Genomic DNA, 12407 nt, shown 5'->3' with positions numbered 1-12407 from the left:
TCCCGGTGCCACATGCCAGTGAGGTCAGAAATAGGATAGGCCAAATAAACTCGTGGTTGAGGAGCTGGTACAGGGGGCAGGGATTCAGATTCTTGGACCATTGGGATCTCTTCTGGGGTAGAGGTGACCTGTACAAGAGAGACGGGTTGCACTTGAACTAACGAGGGGCCAATATTAGCAAAGGAAATTTGCTAATGCTGCATGGGAAGGTTTAAACTAGATTGGTAGGGGGTGGGACTCTGAGCAAGGGCAAGTCATGGGATAAGCAGTAGCCAGCAAGAGCATGTTTAGTAATCAGGATAACTGGGGGCATAGTAAAGGCAGGGATTGGAATACTCAGTTAAACTGCATTTATTTCAAGACACAAGATTTAACAAGTGGACAAACTCAGAGTGTGGATTGGCTCTGAGAAATGGGATGTTATAGCCATAACAGCAACATGTCTGAGAGAAGGGCAGAACTGGCAGCACAATATTCTAGGATACAGATGCTACAAGCATGACAGAGGTACAGGTAAGTGAGGAGGGGTTGTTGCCTTTTTGATAAAGAAGGATGTAACAGCAGTACTTAGAGATGACATTCTTGGGGGGATCGTCCAGTGAGGCCATACAGGTAGAACTTAGAAACAAGGAGGGGAGGGTCACTCTAGTGGGGCTGTGAAAGGTGTCCAGGAAAGTTTCCTGAGTCAATATATAGAGTGCCCCACTCAGGAGGGTGCAATAGTGGACCTCCTCTTAGGGAACAAGGCAGGGCAAGTGGCAATCAAGGAGCACTTTGACTCTAGTGACCAAAATTCTATTAGTTTTAAGACAGTGATGGAAAAGGATAGAACAGGTCCACAGGTTAGGGTCCTAAACTGGAGTAGGGCTAATTTGGGGGAATTAGGCAGGATCGAGCAGAGGTGGATTGGGTAAGCCTGTTTGAAGGGAAGGGAACAAATAGCAAGTGGGAGGCTTTTAAGAGTGTGATAGCAAGAGTCCAGGGGCAGCATGTTCCTGTTAGGGTGAAGGGTAAACCTGGCAAGTTTAGGGAACCTTAGCTGATGAAGGATATTGAGGCTCTGGTTAAGAAAAAGGAAGCATACATTGGGTTTAGGAGGTCAGGGATGAGTGAATTCCATGATGACTGTAAAAATATTAAGAATACTCTTAAGAGGGAAATCAGGACGGCAAAGAGAAGGTATGAGATGGATCTGGCAGGTAAGGTTAAGGAAAATCCCGAGAGGTTCTATAGCTATGTTAAGAGTAAAAGGGTGGCCAGGGAGAGAGTAAGTCCCATTAGAAATCAGCAAGGCCGACTATGTCTTGAGCTGCAGGAGATGGGTGGGATTTTTAACGAATATTTATCCTCAGTGTTTGCCTTGTGGGAGGCTAGAGAAGAAAATACGGAGGCCCTTGCGGAGATATTTGCTTCATTGTTAGCCACTGGTGAAGTTCCTGCAGACTGGAATGTGGCTAATATTGTTCCTTTGTTTAAGAAGAAAAGCAAGGACAAACCAGTGAACTATAAGCTGGTCAGCCTGACATCAGCCATGGGGAAGTTACTGGAGGGAATTCTGAGGGACAGGATCTACCAGCATTTGGATACGCAGAGTCTGATTAGAAGTCAGCACAGCTTTGTGCGTGGAAAGTCATGCTTGACCAAACTTTTAGAGTTTCTTTGAAGAGATAACCCAAAAGGTAGATGAGGGTAGGGCCATGGAAGTTGTCTATTTGGACTTTAGCAAGCCTGCATGGTAGGCTAGTCTGAAAGGTTAGGTCCGAGGGAGAACACAGAGGATGGTGGTTGAAGGTTGTTTCTCAGAATGGAGGCCGGTGACCAGTGGTGTGCCGCAGAGGTCGGTGTTGGGACCTTTGTTATTTATATAAATGATCTGGATGCGAATGCACAAGGCTTGATGAGCAAGTTTGCGGATGACACAAAATTAGCAGGTGCTGTTGATAGTGAAGATGGTTATCATAGATTACAGGGGGGATCTTGATCAGTTAGGGAAGTGGGCCAAGGAATGGCAATTGGATTTCAATGCAGATAAGTGTGAGGTGATGCATTTTGGAAAGTTAAACCAGTGTAGGACTTGTACTGTGAATGGTAGGGCACTAGGGAGTGTAATGAAACAGAGGGACCTAGGAGTACAAGTGCATAGTTCGTTGAAAGCAGCATCACAGGGGTAGACAGGGTGGTGAAAAAGGCATTTAGCATGCTGGCCTTCAACAGTCGGGGTATTGAGGATACAAGTTGGGATATTATGTTGCAGCTGTACAAGTCATTGGTGAGGCCACACTCGGAGTACTGCATACAGTTTTGGTCACCCCATTATAAGAAAGAGTGCAGAAAAGACTTACAAGGATGTGGCCAGGACCAGAGGGCCTGAGTTATAGAGAGAGGCTAGGCCTTTACTCCTTGGAACATAGGAGAATGAGGGGCGACCTTATAGAAATGTTTAAAATTATGAGAGGCATAGATAAGGTGGATGGGGGATAGAGGGGGGAGAGAGTACTCCCCAGGGTAGGGGAGTCCAAAACTAGGGGGCATAGATTTAAAAGGGCCCTGAAGGGCAACTTTTTCCACATAGAGAGTGGTGAGTATATGGAACGAGCTGCCAGAGGAAGCAGTTGAGCCAGGTACAATAGCATCATTGAAGAAGCACGTGGATAGGTATATACAGGGGTGGGGCTTTGAGGGATATGGGCTGAACACAGGAAATTGGGACTAGCTGAGTGGACACTGTGGTCAGCATGGGCTTCTTGGGCCAAATGGCCTGTGTTCATGCTGTATTGCTCTATGACTCTAATAATGGGGCCAGCTTCTCCCAAAATCATTTTAGATTATCAGATGCCCTCAATTTTCTCTGTTCCAAGAATACCAGGTTCTCCATCCCATCTGCTTTCCTGAAATCATTCTAGCAAGTATATTCTACATCCTTGTTAAGGTCTTCACATCTTTCTTAAATTGTGTGTCCACAACTGGGTGCAATAATTCAGTTATAAAGAAACCAATGTTTAATAAAGGAAAACCAAAAAATTCCAGACATTGAAATCAGAAATCGCTGGAAACACAAAGGGTTTTTGACCTAAAATGTTAACTCTGTTTCTGTTTCCATGATGCTGCCCGACCTGCTGAGTATTTCCACCAATTTCTGTTTATATTTCAGTGTTTAATAACAGTTCTTCCTACTTATTCATTTTTCAGGGTATGGGAATTGCTATCAAGCCTAGAATTTATTGCCCAAGCTGAATTGCCTTTGAGTGGCTGATAGTGAGCCATTTTATTGAACTTCTGCATTATTTCTGACAGGTACTCCAACAATACTGAGGGTATGGTGAGAATTTGTACAAGGTATAAAGAAAGGTTAGTAATATTATAGATTGTGAGCCCTAAAACGTGAATTATAGGTCACTTAAAGTGGCTGTGCTTTGCTTCGAATGTCTTTCCCATTCTTTAGCTAGTTCTCTGCAACCTTGAGATGCGATAGTACCAGCACAATAGGTTCCTTGCTCAGCAAGTCTACACAATTGGTCCTTAGTTCAGCAGGTTGACCCTGAAACCACAATGAAGAACTTTGTCTGTGTAAAGATAAACGGTAGAACTAGATGGCCTGGAGATAATAAGGAACTATTGTCTCAACCGAAGTATTAACTGTTTTAAGTGATTTCCTCATCATGTAAGAAATAAGTGCTATGTTGCCTGACTAATGCATGATCATTCCATATATGGTAATTTCTTCTTGCTCTGGATAACTATAAGAATGTATGTAAACTGATGTACCACAAAGACCACCCGGTCCGGGACGTAGGTGTCTGGCTTGGTACTCTCTCCTCGGATCAAATAATAAAGAGATTGAACGAGAACAGTGGTCTTTTGAGTCTTCTCTCCAACCGAGTTCGACATTTGAGTTCGAGGACTTAGAACTAGCGACAAGGAAGGGAGATAATTTTCAAGTCAGGGTGGTGTGCAATTTGAGGGGAACACATTGGTGGTTGTGCTGCCATATATCTGCTGCCCTTGTTCTCGGTGGTAGATGCTGTAGGTTTGGGACATGCTGTTAATGTTTCAAGAAGCTGCGGGCTGAATGGAGGTGTTCTGTAAAGCGGTCAACCAATTGTGCATTTGTAGAGCAGACCACATTGTGAGCACCAAATGCAATCTACTGAATTGGGAGAAGTGCATGTGAATCGCTGCTTCACCCTGACCTTCCAATTACCTGTCACTTTATTCCTCCACCTTACTCCAATTTATCCTTCAGCCCTCTGTTGTTCCAACAATACCCAGTGTAAACTCAAGGAACTGCATCCAACTAAGCATGTTGCAAACCTTGGGACATAATATTTAGGTTAACAATTTCAGGTAAACCTTTTCCCCTACAATTTTTTCCACAGATGTATATTTACTTTTATTTTAATTTGTTAAGTTTCCATTTGTCTGTTTATCATTTTACTCCAAATGCTGGTTGTTAAAGTACTTGTTACTTGTCAGCTTTGGTCTGCTCCCTGTCATAGACATTCCCTCTGTTCTCACCACCTCCCACGCTCTGCAACTTAGCATGCTTGTCTTACCACTTCTCTCGTTCTGTTGAAAGGTCTTGACTCTGTTTCTCTCCCCAATGATGTTGCATATCCTGCTGAATGCTTTCAGCATTCTGGTTTTTTTTGGACTTCCAGTATCTACAGCTTTTTAAATAACTGGAACAACTGGATCTGTTCTGTTGCTGAGACAGGACATATTATGTTGGAGGAGTCAGGCACATTGCCTGCAAGATATGATTCTGTGAATACAACAATATTAGGGTCCTACTTGATAAGTCTGTAAAACAGTGCTCCCAGTTTAGACGCCAGCCCCCATATGTTTGAGTGGTGGACTTTGTAATGTCAACAAGGCTGGGAGCATGTTTGCCTAAGTCAGTGCCAGGTGATCCATCAAGTTTTACCCATTTTGTTTCAACATGGCCACAATGATTCACAGAGCAATTTGCTAGGCTATTTCAGAGGACAGTTAAAAGTCAGGGTCTGGGTTACATATGCGCAAAACCAAGGAATCTTGGTCTTGAAGTGCATGCCTCTTTCCTATAAATCCCAGTATCCCATAAGGTTTTTGTTTCAATGACCAGTTTCTCAGCCTACCCTGTCACACTCAACAATTTATGCAGAATGTATCCAGATCGATCTCCTCCTATACCATCTTCAGAAATGTGTCTTCATGTTAAACACCCAAAATATAACACTTCTCCATTTTCTGCATCAAATTCAATACCATGTTTCCCCTTTTATCTCATGTGCTTCATTCTTGCTGACAAGCCTACTATGCAACACTTTATCAGCTGCCTTTTGAGAGTCTGGCCACACATCAACCACATTTCCCTCATTGAGATTTTTTTTTAAACCACATCACAAAATTATCAAGTTAGTTACACATGATTTGCCTTTAACAAATTGAAGTTGACATTCTCTGATCAATCCAAACTTGTCCAGGTGACCTCTAATTCTGTCACTGATTACCACTCCTAAAAACTTCACACCACCAAGGTCAAACTGCTGTTAGTGATTTTGAAGTTCTCTCATCCTCTGGCATCAGGCCCATCTTCAGATATTTAAATGATTATGACCTGTTCCTCTGCAATTTCCACCCTTACTTCCCTTAGCAACCTAGGATGCATCCCATCTGAAATCAGTAATTTATTCACTTTAAGTACAACTAACTTTTCTGGTACCTCCTGTATCAATCTTTGGACCATTCAAGATGTCAATGATATTTTCTGATGCTGATATCAGCAGCATCTTCTTGCTTGATAAAGATCAGCAAAGTACTCAATAAATACCTCAGCCTTGCTGTGTCTCCATTTTGGGACCTGATCACCCCTTCCCCTCCCCTTATGATTTATATAGCTATGCTTGCTCCCAATCTTTTTCATCCTCTCTCTTCACCCGTTTTAATTCCCCTATGAACTTTATGTAAACAGCACTGTTCTTCCTTATGCTATCAACCCAACATGTGTCATATTCCCTCTCTTTCTGCTTCATCTTCCACTCTCTTTGGCTACCCAAGGGATTCTCTTCCTTCAAAGCCATCCATTGTTCTGTTAGGTTTTGGCTGCCACTCTGATTTCTACTTACCCAAGACAAACCTGTACTCATTATATTGTAATTTTCCTTCTCCAACTGACTATTTTGGGTTTATATCCTTGTCCAGTTTAAACCTTATGATAATATGATCACCATTCCCCATATGTTCTCCCACTGACACTTTCTCCACTTGGGCCAGTTTATTCCTCAGACCAAATCCAACAATGTCTCCCTCCTCCTTGGAATGGAAGCATGCTATTCAAGAAATTTGTCCTGAATACACTTCAAAATATCTCCCACTCTTTACCTGACACCATCCAAAGCAAAGTAGTTCATATGACTGGCACCTCATCCACTATATGAAACGTTCTCTCCTTCTTCCACCAGCATACCATGGCTACAATGAGTACCATCTACAAAATCCACAACAGCAACTCTCCAAGGTTTCTTCAACAGCATCCCCCAGATCTGCAACCTCTACACGGCACAAGGCAAAGCCAAAAGGCACAAGGGAAGACTACTACCAGCAAATTTCTCTCAAAGTTACAGACAATCCTGACTTCAAGGTAAATATACAGCCATCTCTTCTTTCCCACTAAGTCTAAATCCTGCAACTCCATACCCAACAGCACCATGGCAGTGTTAGAATGTCTTTCCACACTTAAAATTATGACATTTAAGTTTTGTGCTAATTAACAGAACTATAATGAGGAGGGGTAATCTGAAATACAGCCTGTACGGGATAGTAGGAACCAGGACATTATGATAAGGGGGAGAACAAAACAATTGCGGTTTGAATTCCGGCAAAGTTCCAAATAGAAAGCATGCAGGTCCCAAGACAAGGCCATGTTTCTCTGGGAAAATATGCAGGAACGTAATAAACAGAAGGGAGGCCTTCTCACACAAAAGTTTAAGTCAGTGCCTCAGAATTGTTCTTTAGTATAGATGGACAAATAAAAGACTAGATGAAGGATAATGAACATGACCCCTTACCTCATGTTTTGTTCCTGTCTGTTGGTGATTGGTTCACTGATGGGGTAAAGTTTTTAGAATTGTGATGGACAGCAAGGATTTACCATCCCCTTAGAATAGAATACATAGTGGTACATAAAGGCTAAGCGGTGAGACGAGCTCCCATTGTAGCTTTGACTTTACACCTTGATCAGCTTCAGGTGATCATAAAGAGGACAAATGCTGCATGTTGTAAAGACAAGATGCCTGCTGTTTGTTAACCACCTGTCTGATCCAATGCGGACAACTCTGACTGAATTGCTTTGTGGAACACCCTCACTCAGTCTGCAGGGGTGACCCTGAACTTCCAGTTGCCTGCTACTTTAAATCTCCATCACACTCCCATCTAATCTATTGCTCTCTGGTCTCCTGTACCGCTACAACGAGGCCCAACGCAAGCTTGAGGAACAGTATTTCAACTTCCATCTAGGCACGTTGGAGCCTTCTGGACTCCTGAATTCCACAACATCAAGTAACTTGATTTCTGTCCGCATCAATTGTCTGTGAAATTGTCTCAACTTGTTTGTTGATTTTTTTTTCCTTTCTTTCTTTGGGAGTGAAGGACAAGCTCAGCCTGACCCACCGGGCATTTCTTCCTGCTTTGAGTTTTGCAACTGCTATATTCTGTTGTCAATGTTCTCACTAATTGCTCCAATTCACTCACTGACCAGATAACCTTGCTTACAGCTTATCCCCATGGTCACCCCTATTTCACCCTATCAGAAACATCCCTTCACCCCACCCTGGCTGCAGCTTCTTTTGTCTCTTTCTCAGTTCTAATGAGGGGTCTTCGACCTGAACCATTAACTCTGTTTCTCTTCCCACAGATGCAGCCTGGCCTGCAGAGTATTTCCAGCATTTCCTGTTTTTATTTCAGGCAAATCATTGCATGTGGTACCAGTTGTGTGTCTTATGTTGTGATATTTGCAGTGGCTGTGACCTCTCTGTGAACCAATAAACTACCCTTTCCCTCACCCCTACTTGAACAAACTATGATTCACGAAATAGTACGACAGTACCTTCAACAGGCAGGCTGCAAGAGATCAAGAGTGAAGCTCACCACCACCTTCAAAGCAATCGGAAAACAAATTCAGGCCTAACAGTGACTCCCACTACCTGCATGTTCTCTTTTTAACTCCCTCTGCCCCTTGTACTTCCTCAAACGTATTCCACCTCTCCTCTCACTATGTGTTCACGTTGTTGTAACATTTCCTGAAAGAGCATCTTAGGCCTTTCCTTACGAGGTTACATCTCTGACAATTATACATTCCAGACTTCCTCCCCTACCCCAAAAAAAAGTTTCAAAAAGTGAAAAGGGAATTAGCCGTAAGTAACTAGATCCCACACACACCCGTGTGCCCCTGTAAAAGAGCAGGCTGCCCTTCCACTGGGAGTCAGCTGGTGGTCAGCACTGGCCCCTACTCCCACCCTCGATCCGGCCCGGGATGGCGGTGACTGATGCACCATCTGGGTCCCCCAGCTTCAGGGTAGTGTGGGGTGGGGATGTGGATTGGAGAGATAGGGAGGGGAGGTGGGGGGGGTGTCGGGGTATTGGGGGGGTGGGGTTGGGTGTGGGGCGTGGGAGGTGTGGGCAGGTGGGGTGGGGGGTTTTGGGTGAGTGTGGGGGGTGTTGGGTGAGTGTGGAGGGAGGTGGGGTGGGGGTTTTGGGTGGGTGTGGGAGGTGGGGTTGGGTGTGGGGAGGTGGGGTTGGGTGTGGGGAGGTGGGGTTGGGTGTGGGGTGGGGGTGTGGAGGTGTCGGATGGGCTGGGGGGTTTTGGGTGGGTGTGGGGTGTGGGAAGGTGGGGTTGGGTGTGGGAGGTGTGGGGAGGTGGGGTGGTGGGTAGGGTGGGGAGGTGGGCTGGGGGGTTTTGGGTGGGTGTGGGGGTAGGGTGGGGGGAGGTGGGGTTGGATGAGGGGTGGGTGTGAGAGGTGGAGTGGGGGGTTTTGGGTGGGTATGGGGGGTGGGGAGTTTTGGGTGGGGTCGGGGGGGTGGGGTGGGAGGAGGTGGGGTTGGGTGTGGGGTGGGGTGGGGGGTTTTGGGTGGGGTTGGGTGTGGGGTGGGGTGGGGGGTTTTGGGTGGGGTTGGGTGTGGGGTGGGGTGGGGGGTTTTGGGTGGGGGTGGAGGGTGGGGTGGGGAGGTGGGGTTGGATATGGGGTGGGTGTGGGAGGTGTGGAGAGGTGGAGTGGGGGGGTTTTGGGTGGGGGAGGTGGGGTGGGGAGTTTGGGGTGGGGTTTGGGGGGTGGGGTGGGGTTGGGTGGGGTGGGGGTGGCTCCTACCGCAGAGCTGTGGGTGACCCCAACCAATGACGGCCAGGCCCAGCGCCACACTCACCGAGCCCCGGGCTATAATCACACCGTCTGCAGGTGGGACGGACCCGGGGAGGAGGATGCCGCCGCCACCTTCGCCGAGCTCCCTCCGACCACTCTCGCCCGCGGTCCGGCGTCTGCCGCTGTTTGCCCGTCACCATGGCAACACCGCACGTCCCCTGCCGGCCGACGCTGGCACTCTCCAACAACAAGCCTCTCCATTGGTCAGCCGAGGCGTTGCCCGCCCCCAGCCTTCACCATGGCAACCACTCCGGCCGGTCGGCCGCCCCAACTGGCGGGAGAACTCGCCCTCCTCTTCGCTTCAAGTCCCCGGTTAGCACATACCTACATCTTGGATTTATGACTAACAATTAACCCGGACTGGTCGCCACAACGCACAGTCTGCTGCAGGAACACAGCGGGTCGAGCAGCGTGTGTGGGGAGGGATTGCCCACAGGTCGGGGCCCTGCGTCAGGACTGAGAGGGGAGGTGGACGGTGTGGGGAGGGGGAGTGGTGACACAGGGGCCAGGAGGTGATCGGTAGACCTAGAAAGGGTGACGGGCAGATGGGGAAGCGGGTGGAGTTGGGAGAGAGGGGCAGGTGGGTGAGAGGTGGAGGCCAAGAAGAAGGCAGATGGAGGGAAGCAGGTGGAGACGAGAGGCTGGAGGGGGATAAGCAGGGACTCAAAGGCCACCAGTGCTGGGATCAGATAAGTGGATGAGGGTGATAATTGGACCTCGGAGGGGCGAAGGATGAAGGGCAGGTAGATCAGGAGGGTAAAATGTGTGGATGGTGGGTGGAAGAAACTGGGCCAGGGACAAAAATGAGTGATTGGGAAAGGGGACCAGAAGTGGATAGGAAGGAGGGGGAGCAGGAACGCATAGGTCACCTCAAATTGGAAAGTTCGGTGTTCATACTATTGGGTTGCAGACTACCTAGGCGGAACATGAGGTATTGTTCCTCTAGTTTGTGTTGGGCCTCACACTATAGGAAGGATGTGGTTGCGCCGGAGAGAGTGCAGAGGAAGCTCACCAGGATATTGCTTGGATTGGAGGACTTTAGTTAAGGGGAGAGATTGGATAGTCTCGGCTTGGTTCCTGAGGGTTGACCTGACAGATTATAATAATAATATAATAATATAATAAACAGATTATAATAAGGTGAATAGTCAAAATCTTTTTCCCATGGTAAGGGTATCAAAAGCATTGGCTGCAGGCCAATGCTTGCACTGTCCAATGGCGATCTTTTCCATTGGCCAGATGAGGCTTTTGATTCCTCACCAACCCCTCATCATGGCAACAGAGCTGGAATCAGGGACAGCGGGAGCTGTCGGCCCAGGGCCTATCTAGCTGGCCACCTTCACTCGGGTCAAGCCTCACCTGCGAGCTAACTCCTCATGCTCACCTTTCTACCACATTCCTTCAGATCTTTGGACAGCAAATTTCTACCAATCTTAGATTTACAACTAACAATTATCCAAGTGTGATTGATGGAAGTGAGTCCAAGCTTTCTTCCATTGTCTACCTGTGATGTCATGTCTAACTTTCTCTTCAATCTTTTGATCATGCCCCCTGGTCAAAGCCATGACCTTAATATTCTTCAAATAATCACTTGATCTTATAAATTTGGGGGAATATTACCCTAGTTTGTGTAACCTCTCCACATATATTTGCGAAGATGTTCAAATGATTAGCCAAGAATTCCTTGACATAATTATACTCAATCATACCCAGACTCCTCCATTGCCAACCATGCTTTATGTAATTTTTCCACATAATTTAACCCATGGATTCCAGGAATCTTCCTGATAAGAGAGGCGCAGTGGTGCAACAGTTAATTCCGTGGACTCTGGTTCAGTCCTGACCTTGGGTGCTATCTGTGTGGAGTTTGAATGTACTTCCAGTGATCATGTGCTCTGGTTTCCTCCAACATCCCAAAGACTCTCTGGTTAGCAGATAATTGGTGCTTTCAAATCATCCCTACTGAACATGGGTTCCAGGAAAATTGGGAGAATTGATGGCCATCTCATGGCCATGTGAATAGATTACAGGGAAATAAGTAGGGGAATAAGACTGATGGCAATGCTCTGAGAGCTGGTATAGGCTCGATATGCTAAAGGGTTATTCTGTGTTTCTCCCGTGCATCTTTGTATTCAACATGGAGTAGTATTGATTGTAAGGGTGTGGGTTGGGGGATATGTGTGGCATTAAGTGCCAATCAGCAAGAGATTTCCTTGCAGATGTTCAACCACGATTCTAGGCCTTGATCTCTACTCAATGGATTTTTAATAAAAAATTCGAGATTACCATCATTACCTCAGCATTACTGTTCCCTGCTGTTGAGGCTTTGTATAGCTGCAGTATTCCTTCAACAGCCATTCCTCAATTTGCAAAAGGGATGGCTTCCCGGAAAATATTAAGCAACATTTTGTAAATTGAAAAATCTGAGCAAAATGCATTATGAGAATTTTGGTACAATGTATGCACAGAGTGGTGCCCTACTTGTTGTAGTGAGAAGTAGCTTACTAAAGCACAGGCACCTACCCCAAAGAGTCAACAGCAATATAACAAAGGTTGGTAAATTGTGTGTTCATATATTGAGGATTATCTGTGTTCTCTTGTGTTCTTGTCCGCCAAATATAAAGGTCAGAATTCCATTAGCCTTTCTGATTATTTTTTGTACCTATCTGCGTTAGCTTAATAAAATGAATGACCTCGTATTCGCCAACATTGCAAATCATTTACCCAACCTCTTAAACCACTTCGTAATGTAAAGCTTGCACCTATGCTGCTCAGAATGTAAACTATCATCAACAAACTAGAAGATGTGGCTTCCTATCCTATTATCTTTGTCGTTTATCAACACGGTGGCTAGTCATGGTCCTAACACCAGTCCTTACAGAACGCCATTAGTCATGTACTGGCAATTTGAGTACCTGCCCATTAACAGGATGCAGTTTTCACCACACACACAATTTCCAAAGAAAATATTCAATTCCGTGAATTTCAACCATAGCAAGCAGTCTCTAACAA

The 12407-nt window shown here is 46.0% G+C and overlaps 1 protein-coding gene across 1 annotated transcript in view; it reads right to left on the bottom strand.

Moving 5' to 3' along the window:
- hydin (HYDIN axonemal central pair apparatus protein) overlaps positions 1-9467 on the bottom strand; it is a 541323-nt gene extending 531856 nt beyond the window's left edge. Inside the window, exon 1 of the mRNA XM_052028752.1 lies at positions 9400-9467. The gene's annotated coding sequence lies outside the window, so the exon portion shown is untranslated. The remainder of the gene's footprint in view (positions 1-9399) is intronic.
- Between the last annotated feature and the right edge of the window lie 2940 nt (positions 9468-12407).

This window comes from Pristis pectinata, chromosome 13 (genome assembly GCF_009764475.1).
Source record: "Pristis pectinata isolate sPriPec2 chromosome 13, sPriPec2.1.pri, whole genome shotgun sequence".
NCBI classification, from domain to species: Eukaryota; Metazoa; Chordata; class Chondrichthyes; order Rhinopristiformes; family Pristidae; genus Pristis; species Pristis pectinata.
The sequence above is the reverse complement of the archived record's forward strand: the minus strand, read 5'-3'. Positions and strand labels throughout refer to the sequence as shown.